The sequence below is a fragment of the Mytilus californianus genome, unplaced genomic scaffold, assembly GCF_021869535.1.
Source record: "Mytilus californianus isolate M0D057914Y unplaced genomic scaffold, xbMytCali1.0.p SCAF_31, whole genome shotgun sequence".
Lineage (NCBI taxonomy): Eukaryota > Metazoa > Mollusca > Bivalvia > Mytilida > Mytilidae > Mytilus > Mytilus californianus.
Genome location: NW_026262681.1, coordinates 504,611 through 515,224, shown reverse-complemented (window position 1 = coordinate 515,224; position 10,614 = coordinate 504,611). Strand labels below are relative to the sequence as shown.

At 28.6% G+C, this 10,614-nt stretch overlaps 2 long non-coding RNA genes across 2 annotated transcripts; both read left to right on the top strand.

Moving 5' to 3' along the window:
- The first annotated feature begins 1,168 nt into the window (after positions 1–1,168).
- On the top strand, positions 1,169–10,614 carry LOC127736452 (uncharacterized). The gene is made up of 2 exons (XR_007998970.1): positions 1,169–1,250; positions 9,135–10,614. It is a non-coding gene; the product is annotated as an uncharacterized LOC127736452 (long non-coding RNA).
- Positions 1,753–5,496, top strand: LOC127736450 (uncharacterized). The gene is made up of 2 exons (XR_007998968.1): positions 1,753–2,020; positions 2,759–5,496. It is a non-coding gene; the product is annotated as an uncharacterized LOC127736450 (long non-coding RNA).

Genomic DNA, 10,614 nt, shown 5'->3' with positions numbered 1-10,614 from the left:
TTTCTATCTATCTTTTATTATATTCAACATATTTAATGTCCATTTACTACTTTTTTAAAAGACTATCATTGGAAATGATTATCGAAAGGGACATAGTTTAGCTTTTTTATAGATGAATAAAGACAGAAAAGCTGTGCTGTTTGTATATTTAATGTCTGAATTGTCAAATATCTTTGTCTTTATCATCTCAAGAGAGAGTAGTATTATTGATTTATAACAAGCTCTGAATTTTGGAACAAAATATGGAATGTACAAAAGTATTGAATGGAGATTACAATGAAAAATCTGGATGCTTATGTTGCAAATTTTAGACAAAATGAATACAAATTGATTGAAACAGTAATTTTTACCTGTAAAAATAGTACTTATTTTATAAGATAAGAAATAATCGGATACAGGCTATTTATATAAAAATAAATTCATTTCATAGAATGAGACCTAAAATAAATGTCAGCTTCCCAGTCAAAATGTCCCTGTTTTAAAGTTATTTTTTCCAAATGTGATGTGTCGCACGGGGTGGCAAATTTATCTTCTCACGGAGGTGAGGCATGCATCAAACATGTTACCTTTTGCAGTTATTTCGCCTCAGCCTTTTTCGTAGTCGCCCATAATCCGTCCACATTTTTTAAATAATTTTCATAACGCTCTTTACCAGTTCTAAACAAATTTGGTATACATTAAGTATGGAAGTCTCCTTCGACTGGACGAAAAAAACATAGCAGAAGAAATTCTTTGATTCTGATTGGCTAATTTTGAAAAAGTCTTCTCTACTTAAACTATACTTAGCGATTTGATATGAAACTTAAATAGCAAACGATTAGCGATTGAAAATTTTGAGACCCACCTCCAACTAGTTCCTTTTGAAATCTTACAGAACATCACAGTTTCATTATTTTGATCGAGTGGCAAACATGACAGAATTGGTAACAGATTTTCACCATGAATGCTCCTTTATAAGTCACATTTTTCAACTTCTTGTTTGAAAGCACGAGTGTCATGGTATCATTTTGATCAGATTTTATTATTTTTGTGAAATTCTTAATTTCAGTAAAAATTAGAAAAGTTCTAAGTTTAAAGCAAATTATTTTTAGTTCAATATTTTATTGCAATTTTGGACAGACTTTTTAATAGCTTTAGTTTGGTTTTCACACAAACATATTTTCTTTTAGTAAGCCTTATTTGTTGTATATAGATTACGTAAGAAGTTATCGGACAATGGTCAGAATGTGTTGACAGATATGATTTTTAAAGTGAAGCCGACATGTAATAAGATGTATTTCGGATTATTTCTATTGTTAATGTCCGGCTCAAATACGGTATAGAGTAAACATTGGTAGCAAGATTACATAAGTAATTAAGATATTTTTTAGTCATACACGTCACCTATGACCCCACCTATTTTCTGTCAATTAGACTAAAGTTGTCATGGTTTTTGATTAAATGTTAATTTTGATTGGACAACCTGAAACAGTCCCCAAATTCGATTCTAAAAAGTTAATTCCAAAAAGCGTCACTTTTACATGCGCTCTTTGGAAATAAAGACATAAAACTATTTCAAGTTTTATTGAATATTGTTTCAGGTAAGCAAAGTTAATTTAATTTTGTTAAATATGATTTAAAGCATTCAGTTTAAAGGTTTTCATTACCTAAAAGTAACTTCTGATAAAGTTATTAATTTGCTAATGCGTTATTCTTTTTGAAGAGAAATAGAATTTAATTTTCCTTTTTGTAAAATCTTCATATTTAGCATTTTCATAGTTATTTTATTTAATAAGAGTTTTCATCTTTTATTATCTTATAAAGAAGTTAATTATAAAGATATTTTCTTTATGCTATAATTGTAAATAGTTGTAAATTATGTTTTTAATAAGAAAAGTCTTTGTTTCTGATCGGAAAATTGGTATACTTATTTTATCTGTTTTTATAGTTATTTATAACATCCGCCTGTTTTGTCGCACTGACAAGAAATAATAATTCACCTTAAAGTTACTATTGCATTGAAGTTATAATGTTTCCAATGGTAAGGTCTTATTATTCAAAAGCCCTTTTAGGCATGATTTCTTGATATGCAATTTATTTGACATGTAATTGTCAGCAAACACATGGTTTGTTATTTTTCTATAAATAACACGTTATTTAGTAAACTTAGTTTTAGCAAGTATACATGTAAGGCATATATTCCATAGCTAGTTCCCCACAACAAAGTATTATATATTTTTCATTGCATAACATGATTTCATGATAGAAAGTTTCTATTCTACAATTGTTCCCCCCTTTTTATTGTGTAAAGAGTTATCCCCCTTAACAGATTAAACAAGAGTTATCCCCCCTTAACAGAGAAATGGTTAGATAAGTAACCTCATTGTTTGAATTGGAGTTTCATAAGAAAGATGTTTATATTATTCCTTTATTTAATTCTCAGTATTTAGAATAAAGTTTATCCAAATACCTTAAAATGCTCTACCATGTTTATATTTGAATGTTTAGAATATTTATGCAAAAGACATGAGATGTTGCTCATACATTGAGTATTGCGATACACATTATGTTCATGTTTCAGAATATTTATGAAATATTTAATTATGATAGGTCTATTGCATTATCTATTGGCATTATACTTGCATTATTATATTGATTTATACTTATGAATATTGTTTGTCATTTTATATTATAATTGCTATTATAATTAGACTTTTACATGCGCTCTTTGGAAATAAAGACATAAAACTATTTCAAGTTTTATTGAATATTGTTTCAGGCCTTGGCTCCAGACATCACAAGTCGTCAAGGTATAGACCCCGTTGGTATAAGACCAATTGCAAGCAAACACACAGAAACTAAAAATCTGACAACTAACTGGCGGAGACCCTAAAAATCTGACAACTGGCGGAGACCCTTTAGATCAAGAATACGGTACCTGATTAATGACAGAGGACAAATTGATCCCTTAAAGTTACAACAATTGATGGTATTGGTTGGATAATTAAAAGAAAAACAAGAAATATGATCTACACAGCAACTCACCAGACAACAAATTCGTTCAGAGAAGCAGAATCAAGAATGGAGTTCCTAGTCAAAGTCAAACGAAGAATGGTTAATCATTGCGGGAAAACCAAAGACGTGGTGTATGAATAAAACCTCAACAACACACAGTCAGAAGTTCCTGAGAAGCTGTACATAGGAAAGAAAGTTTCAATTCAAGATAAGTTGAACAATGGTTGACAAATACATAACTATAATACAGATACACGCAATTCCCCCCGAAAACAGCAAAGCAAAGCAAGAAACAGATTTATAGTGCGGTGATAGCATGCAGAATTCGTTACCCATATTTTTCAAGTTAAAGATTCATACTCATTTACATTGACATTTATACTCAAATTCAGTAAATTCAATATTATTGTCGTTTGTTTAGAAATATTTGCCACTGGACGTTACGCAACCAACAATCAATCAATCATTTGATGAGAAACATGTATAAGTTGTTTTAAATATATGTATGCATATTCTGCTAAGAAAAGTATTCATAATCATGATAATTGTTCTTTAGAGAAAATTACTAATTTTTACAAATTAATACTCATTTTATATGTTAACGCTCATGTATTTAAGTTTTACACATGTATGTAAGTACTTATATTTTTGGTTCGTATTCATAAGTGTATGAATGGTTCTCACAAGTTAGTATTAATCAACGAAAATTTGACAAGCTCAGTATGTGTTGTAAAAGTTTATCAGTAGAAAAATAATTTTTGCTGCTATGACACATTGACGTCAAATTCTTGCTGTTAAATACAGAGATTGTAGAATCAGGTGTACTCAATAAGTGCTCAGTATTGAATAAGTACTGATATTTTTTAAGGTCTGTACTTATTGCAATTCATTTAAAAAATGGAGAAATCAGTAACTCAGTGATTCATATAGAATTGATCGGTAAAAAGTTTACTGCTATATGGTTCAGATGTTGATGTTATGTTCTTGCATTTTGCTCGCAAAATTATCTGCTCAGACCGCACTTATAACACAAGTACTCATATGCTTATGGTAGTACTCAAATTTTTCAGACTATAGTACAAGTCTATCATACACACCAAATATCTTGAAACACAACTGACAAAAATCAATGTTATGAAAACGTCAGGAAATATTACTAAAGCTAATCACTATTTCATTACACAGTTTTGGATTTTCTTTTTTTTTCACAAGGTGTTTTCAAGTCATTTTATTAACAGTAATATTGGCCACCTGTTAATATTCAGTGCTAGAAATGTATGATTGCAACATTCATTTCAAACGACTTGCATTTCAACTTTGTGTTTAAAATTTTTTTTTTTTATTATTTTTACATTTTCGTATACAAATTTGTGGTTAGTCAGTATATTTCAGCGTCCATAATTTGATATTTATATCGTGTTTTCACAGTTGGTTCAGTGTTGATATGTGTACATCGTTTAGTCAAAATGAGCTTCCAAATCATGATCAAGAGTAAAACATTTTCATGTTCATTTTCCGTATTGAAACACAAAATTATTGGAAAAAAAAAAGTTGTTCACAATACATACTTTTCTGATATATATATCTTAGGTACACAAAATGTTATTCATAACTTAACATTATCATCAAAGAATTCATGCTTTACTATATTTTTTCCACATAATAGTTTGCAGACATCTATAGTTAAAAACTTTTTGTAATCTTTATACTAGAATGTTTTTTTTTACTGCAGTAAAGCAATGAGGACAAAACAATATTTAGTGTTCAGGGCTACTGACTGGCTGTTAGTTATGTTGATGTGTTTGTAGATACTTGTATATATGTGTATGCATTTGTAGTTAAATTATATTACTAAGCTTACAACTCCTGCCAATTATTATTATAAACAAGATCTAGAAGGTTCAAGATTTCGGGACGAAATCAGTTGAAGTAGAGGGGAGTTGTCATGGTATCATTTTGATCAGATTTTATTATTTTTGTGAAATTCTTAATTTCAGTAAAAATTAGAAAAGTTCTAAGTTTAAAGCAAATTATTTTTAGTTCAATATTTTATTGCAATTTTGGACAGACATTTTAATAGCTTTAGTTTGGTTTTCACACAAACATATTTCCTTTTAGTAAGCCTTATTTGTTGTATATATCTTACGTAAGAAGTTATCGGACAATGGTCAGAATGTGTTGACAGATATGATTTTTAAAGTGAAGCCGACATGTAATAAGATGTATTTCGGATTATTTCTATTGTTAATGTCCGGCTCAAATACGGTATAGAGTAAACATTGATAGCAAGATTACATAAGTAATTAAGATATTTTTTAGTCATACACGTCACCTATGACCCCACCTATTTTCTGTCAATTAGACTAAAGTTGTCATGGTTTTTGATTAAATGTTAATTTTGATTGGACAACCTGAAACATTCCCCAAATTCGAATCAAAAAAGTTAATTCCAGAAAGCGTCACTTTTACATGCGCTCTTTGGAAATAAAGACATAAAACTATTTCAAGTTTTATTGAATATTGTTTCAGGTAAGCAAAGTTAATTTAATTTTGTTAAATATGATTTAAAGCATTCAGTTTAAAGGTTTTCATTACCTAAAAGTAACTTCTGATAAAGTTATTAATTTGCTAATGCGTTATTCTTTTTGAAGAGAAATAGAATTTAATTTTCCTTTTTGTAAAATCTTCATGTTTAGCATTTTCATAGTTATTTTATTTAATAAGAGTTTTCATCTTTTATTATCTTATAAAGAAGTTAATTAAAAAGATATTTTCTTTATGCTATAATTGTAAATAGTTGTAAATTATGTTCTTTATAAGAAAAGTCTTTGTTTCTGATCGGAAAATTGGTATACTTATTTTATCTGTTTTTATAGTTATTTATAACATCCGCCTGTTTTGTCGCACTGACAAGAAATAATAATTCACCTTAAAGTTACTATTGCATTGAAGTTATAATGTTTCCAATGGTAAGGTCTTATTATTCAAAAGCCTTTTTAGGCATGATTTCTTGATGTGCAATTTATTTGACATGTTATTGTCAGCAAACACATGGTTTGTTATTTTTCTATAAATAACACGTTATTTAGTAAACTTATTTTTTAGCAAGTATACATGTAAGGCATATATTCCATAGCTAGTTCCCCACAACAAAGTATTATATATTTTTCATTGCATAACATGATTTCATGATAGAAAGTTTCTATTCTACAATTGTTCCCCCCTTTTTATTGTGTAAAGAGTTATCCCCCTTAACAGATTAAACAAGAGTTATCCCCCTTAACAGAGAAATGGTTAGATAAGTAACCTCATTGTTTGAATTGGAGTTTCATAAGAAAGATGTTTATATTATTCCTTTATTTAATTCTCAGTATTTAGAATAAAGTTTATCCAAATACCTTAAAATGCTCTACCATGTTTATATTTGAATGTTTAGAATATTTATGCAAAAGACATGAGATGTTGCTCATACATTAAGTATTGCGATACACATTATGTTCATGTTTCAGAATATTTATGAAATATTTATTTATGATAGGTCTATTGCATTATCTATTGGCATTATACTTGCATTATTATATTGATTTATACTTATGAATATTGTTTGTCATTTTATATTATAATTGCTATTATAATTAGACTTTTACATGCGCTCTTTGGAAATAAAGACATAAAACTATTTCAAGTTTTATTGAATATTGTTTCAGGCCTTGGCTCCAGACATCACAAGTCGTCAAGGTATAGACCCCGTTGGTATAAGACCAATTCACAGCAAACACACAGAAACTTAAAATCTGACAACTAACTGGCGGAGACCCTAAAAATCTGACAACTGGCGGAGACCCTTTAGATCAAGAATACGGTACCTGATTAATGACAGAGGACAAATTGATCCCTTAAAGTTACAACAATAATGGTATTGGTTGGAAAATTAAAAGAAAAACAAGAAATATGATCTACACAGCAACTCACCAGACAACAAATTCGTTCAGAGAAGCAGAATCAAGAATGGAGTTTCTAGTCAAAGTCAAACGAAGAATGGTTAATCATTGCGGGAAAACCAAAGACGTGGTGTATGAATAAAACCTCAACAACACACAGTCAGAAGTTCCTGAGACGCTGTACATAGGAAAGAAAGTTTCAATTCAAGATAAGTTGAACAATGGTTGACAAATACATAACTATAATACAGAAACACGCAATTCCCCCCGAAAACAGCAAAGCAAAGCAAGAAACAGATTTATAGTGCGGTGATAGCATGCAGAATTCGTTACCCATATTTTTCAAGTTAAAGATTCATACTCATTTACATTGACATTTATACTCAAATTCAGTAAATTCAATATTATTGTCGTTTGTTTAGAAATATTTGCCACTGGACGTTACGCAACCAACAATCAATCAATCATTTGATGAGAAACATATATAAGTTGTTTTAAATATATGTATGCATATTCTGCTAAGAAAAGTATTCATAATCATGATAATTGTTCTTTAGAGAAAATTACTAATTTTTACAAATTAATACTCATTTTATATGTTAACGCTCATGTATTTAAGTTTTACACATGTATGTAAGTACTTATATTTTTGGTTCGTACTCATAAGTGTATGAATGGTTCTCACAAGTTAGTATTAATCAAAGAAAATTTGACAAGCTCAGTATGTGTTGTAAAAGTTTATCAGTAGAAAAATAATTTTTGCTGCTATAACACATTGACGTCAAATTCTTGCTGTTAAATACAGAGATTGTAGAATCAGGTGTACTCAATAAGTGCTCAGTATTGAATAAGTACTGATATTTTTTAAGGTCTGTACTTATTGCAATTCATTTAAAAAATGGAGAAATCAGTAACTCAGTGATTCATATAGAATTGATCGGTAAAAAGTTTACTGCTATATGGTTCAGATGTTGATGTTATGTTCTTGCATTTTGCTCGCAGAATTATCTGCTCAGACCGCACTTATAACACAAGTACTCATATGCTTATGGTAGTACTCAAATTTTTCAGACTATGGTACAAGTCTATCATACACATCAAATATCTTGAAACACAACTGACAAAAATCAATGTTATGAAAACGTCAGGAAATATTACTAAAGCTAATCACTATTTCATTACACAGTTTTGGATTTTCTTTTTTTTTCACAAGGTGTTTTCAAGTCATTTTATTAACAGTAATATTGGCCACCTGTTAATATTCAGTGCTAGAAATGTATGATTGCAACATTCATTTCAAACGACTTGCATTTCAACTTTGTGTTTAAAATTTATTTTTTTTATTATTTTTACATTTTCGTATACAAATTTGTGGTTAGTCAGTATATTTCAGCGTCCATAATTTGATATTTATATCGTGCTTTCACAGTTGGTTCAGTGTTGATATGTGTACATCGTTTAGTCAAAATGAGCTTCCAAATCATGATCAAGAGTAAAACATTTTCATGTTCATTTTCCGTATTGAAACACAAAATTATTGGAAAAAAAAAGTTGTTCACATTACATACTTTTCTGATATATATATCTTAGGTACACAAAATGTTATTCATAACTTAACATTATCATCAAAGAATTCATGCTTTACTATATTTTTTCCACATAATAGTTTGCAGACATCTATAGTTAAAAACTTTTTGTAATCTTTATACTAGAATGTTTTTTTTTACTGCAGTAAAGCAATGAGGACAAAACAATATTTAGTGTTCAGGGCTACTGACTGGCTGTTAGTTCTGTTGATGTGTTTGTAGATACTTGTATATATGTGTATGCATTTGTAGTTAAGTTATATTACTAAGCTTACAACTCCTGCCAATTATTATTATAAACAAGATCTAGAAGGTTCAAGATTTCGGGACGAAATCAGTTGAAGTAGAAGGGAGTTGTCATGGTATCATTTTGATCAGATTTTATTATTTTTGTGAAATTCTTAATTTCAGTAAAATTAGAAAAGTTCTAAGTTTAAAGCAAATTATTTTTAGTCCAATATTTTATTGCAATTTTGGACAGACATTTTAATAGCTTTAGTTTGGTTTTCACACAAACATATTTCCTTTTAGTAAGCCTTATTTGTTGTATATATCTTACGTAAGAAGTTATCGGACAATGGTCAGAATGTGTTGACAGATATGATTTTTAAAGTGAAGCCGACATGTAATAAGATGTATTTCGGATTATTTCTATTGTTAATGTCCGGCTCAAATACGGTATAGAGTAAACATTGATAGCAAGATTACATAAGTAATTAAGATATTTTTTAGTCATACACGTCACCTATGACCCCACCTATTTTCTGTCAATTAGACTAAAGTTGTCATGGTTTTTGATTAAATGTTAATTTTGATTGGACAACCTGAAACAGTCCCCAAATTCGATTCTAAAAAGTTAATTCCAAAAAGCGTCACTTTTACATGCGCTCTTTGGAAATAAAGACATAAAACTATTTCAAGTTTTATTGAATATTGTTTCAGGTAAGCAAAGTTAATTTAATTTTGTTAAATATGATTTAAAGCATTCAGTTTAAAGGTTTTCATTACCTAAAAGTAACTTCTGATAAAGTTATTAATTTGCTAATGCGTTATTCTTTTTGAAGAGAAATAGAATTTAATTTTCCTTTTTGTAAAATCTTCATGTTTAGCATTTTCATAGTTATTTTATTTAATAAGAGTTTTCATCTTTTATTATCTTATAAAGAAGTTAATTATAAAGATATTTTCTTTATGCTATAATTGTAAATAGTTGTAAATTATGTTTTTTATAAGAAAATACTTTGTTTCTGATCGGAAAATTGGTATACTTATTTTATCTGTTTTTATAGTTATTTATAACATCCGCCTGTTTTGTCTCACTGACAAGAAATAATAATTCACCTTAAAGTTACTATTGCATTGAAGTTATAATGTTTCCAATGGTAAGGTCTTATTATTCAAAAGCCTTTTTAGGCATGATTTCTTGATGTGCAATTTATTTGACATGTTATTGTCAGCAAACACATGGTTTGTTATTTTTCTATAAATAACACGTTATTTAGTAAACTTATTTTTAGCAAGTATACATGTAAGGCATATATTCCATAGCTAGTTCCCCTCAACAAAGTATTATATATTTTTCATTGCATAACATGATTTCATGATAGAAAGTTTCTATTCTACAATTGTTCCCCCCTTTTTATTGTGTAAAGAGTTATCCCCCTTAACAGATTAAACAAGAGTTATCCCCCCTTAACAGAGAAATGGTTAGATAAGTAACCTCATTGTTTGAATTGGAGTTTCATAAGAAAGATGTTTATATTATTCCTTTATTTAATTCTCAGTATTTAGAATAAAGTTTATCCAAATACCTTAAAATGCTCTACCATGTTTATATTTGAATGTTTAGAATATTTATGCAAAAGACATGAGATGTTGCTCATACATTGAGTATTGCGATACGCATTATGTTCATGTTTCAGAATATTTATGAAATATTTAATTATGATAGGTCTATTGCATTATCTATTGGCATTATACTTGCATTATCATATTGATTTATACTTATGAATATTGTTTGTAATTTTATATTATAATTGCTATTATAATTAGACTTTTACATGCGCTCTTTGGAAATAAAGACATAAAACTAT